The following is a 2,838-nucleotide window of genomic DNA, read 5'->3' on the forward strand; positions in this document are numbered from 1 at the left end:
GTAAGATAGCTAGGCTGTAGTGGAGACATAATTCCCTGGCTTTTGTTGGTTGTGTTTTTCACTCTTGGCATCCTGCCATCTGGGCTTGGGATGATTATAAATCTAGATGCTGATTTCTGGATTTGTCTTTGTTGGATAGGTTCTTTTGTTCCTTGGTTTCTGTTTCCTCTCTGGATTTCAGTGAATGTGATGGTTGTATGTTGCCTGTTTCCCTGTCCTGTTCAGCTGGTATGTTCACAAGGAATACCAACCTGCTAGTGTTGGAGGCTGGGTAACAGGAATGAGCTGGGGAAAGAAAGGTTGAAGGAGAAGGTCTTTGTGATCCACTGGGAATGGGATCAGAAAGGAAAGGGAGTCCAAAGCAATTTCCCAGCTACTGAACTGGGAATAAGACTGGGGGGATTGAATCTCAGGAGCAGTAGGAGAGAAGTGGGTCTGCCTTCAGCCTGTGTTGCCCTGGGAGGAACTGCCTGTTGGAGTTGGAGGTTGGGACAAAGCATTAAGTTGTGAAAGGAAGGTTAAGAGGGGATGATTTGTGAGATCAAAATATATTATATTCAAAAAATCATAGTGAAACCCATTATAATATATAATTAATATATGCTAGTAAAGATACAAAAGAGAAGCCAGTATTTAAGTAGAGAATCAAGTAACCCCTAACCAAAAAGAAGGCACTGGAGTCAGAGTTGCTTTGTCTTCTCCTTCTATTTCCTCTAACAGCTTCTCTTCTTCACTGAGGACTCATTTTTGCTGATGACATCAAGAAAACTCTAGAAGCAGCTTGAAGCATTACTGAATTTTTTTTCCACATTCTTTACCCTGCTATCCAAACCACCACTCCTAGGCTTCTGCTTGATGCTGTCAATTGCTAGTCAGTGTTAATGGTTTACATTACTGTATTTATCCATGTTTTAAAGCATGGAAGAAGATAAGTAACTTGAAAATCTTTTAAAAGCTAATGTGTTGATAAACTGTGGGTAGGTGAAAAGAGTTTCCTAGCTGTCTCTTTATTGGCTACTGACTTATTTTTAAAGTTTGAAAACTGTAATATTTAGCATAGAACCTATTCTAACAGTTTGTCTAGATTTCATCTCAGAAGGCCATCAGCTTCAATGTAAATTATTTAATTTGGATTTGTCATGTTTGATACCTCATATATAACTACATTACATCACATAATTACCCTTGGCCCTCATAGTTAAGCAGAGAGCTAACTTTTCCATTTCATTTAAGCTCATCTTTCCACAAAGCTGAATGTGGCATTTATAGGTGAAAAGAACTGTCGATGGTACTTATTGAATCAATGAAGACTGTCACAGAACTATATGTAGGGGTAACAGGAAGCTGAATATGCTGGGATTGTGCCATAAATAAAGATTAGAAATCAAAGGACCCTGGGTTACAATGGCAGTTCTCAATATGTAAACTATGTGAACTTGGTTGAATTATACAATTTTTTAAAGCCTCTACTTTTTGTTTCAATATTTGGCTATCCAAGCTACTTTTTCAGGTGGCTCCAAAATATTTTGATTATTTATATCTGTGAAACATAATACCCAAAACAACTATTGCTTTTATGGGATCACAAATTTCACCTCAAGTGGGCAGTGTGTCTCTGTCCACATGGGTATCATTTGAGTTGACTGGGCCTGGAGGCCCCAAGAGGTATTGTAATGTGACACGTCTCCACATCTATATGTGTGAGCACTGTGGTATACTGTCCTTTAAATCTTCTATCCCTAGTGACTCTTCTTCTCTAAGGGATCAGCAAACTTCCTGTGTTCTAAACTGATGCCCTATGACATATGTCATAACTACCAGGCTATTCCAGCATGAAAGCAACTACAAACGATGAGCCAGCAAGTCAACAGCACTGTATTTCCAGAAAGTTCTATTTATGATATGAATATTAATATTTCATATATGTCTTTTTAGCCTCTCCCCTGTTTAAAAATGTAAAACCAACTCGTAGCCTAAGGATCATCAAGAGAGGTGAACTAGAACTCCAGAACCCAAGTGGAGATTGCAGAAGACGCATACGACTTATGCTTGGTATGATGGCACATGTCTGCCATCCCAGCACGCTGGAGGCTAAGTGGATAATAAGTTTGAGGCCCAAATCGACTATAGAGCAAGTTCCAGGCCATTGCTACAAAGTGAAATTGAGCCTCAGAGAGAAAGAAATAAAATAAAATAGTTGTTGCTTGGAGACACAATAGTACCTATTTTGTTCAGCTTGTATTAAGAAATTAATAAAATATGGAAAGTATTCATGGTGAATGTAAGAACCAGTCATTGTTATGAAGATTGTTATTATTTTATGCCATGGTTTAGAAATAATTTATCATTTTCAATTATCCTAAGGGTTTCTAGGATTCATAAAAGTCTAGACAACAAAACATAACAAGATGCCAAGAAAATCAGGGTCTAATAGATTCAGAAGTTGTTTTGTCTTTTTTTTTTTAAACTGATTCATTTCAGAAAAGAATTGTTTTAAACAAAGAAAAAACAAAACTGGGCCTTTACTAAAAAATATATAAATAAAATCGCTTCTCGGCCTTTTGGCTAAGATCAAGTGTAAAATATAAATAAAAAGACAAATAAATTTTTAGATAAATATGTTCTATTTACCTTTGTAACAGCTAGATAAAATTGATATTTGCGTAAATAATATGGTAGACAAATCTGAGCTATTCCTCTTCATTGCATAGCATAAAACATAACAATTGATAAATCAGCAAAAAGTCTGATTTGTGATTGCAAAATGGGCAGGACCTGAAACCTTTGGAGTTTTGCAAGTAGATACAGTTTCATGTGGTGAGTTTCTAAAATAAGACA

The 2,838-nt window shown here is 36.5% G+C and overlaps 1 pseudogene; it reads left to right on the plus strand.

Moving 5' to 3' along the window:
- Window positions 1-2,545: 2,545 nt before the first annotated feature.
- Window positions 2,546-2,636, plus strand: LOC120101116 (U2 spliceosomal RNA; annotated as a pseudogene).
- The last annotated feature ends 202 nt before the right edge of the window (window positions 2,637-2,838 follow it).

This window comes from Rattus norvegicus, chromosome 2, assembly GCF_021556685.1.
Source record: "Rattus norvegicus strain SHRSP/BbbUtx chromosome 2, alternate assembly SHRSP_T2T, whole genome shotgun sequence".
In the NCBI taxonomy this organism is placed as follows: Eukaryota; Metazoa; Chordata; class Mammalia; order Rodentia; family Muridae; genus Rattus; species Rattus norvegicus.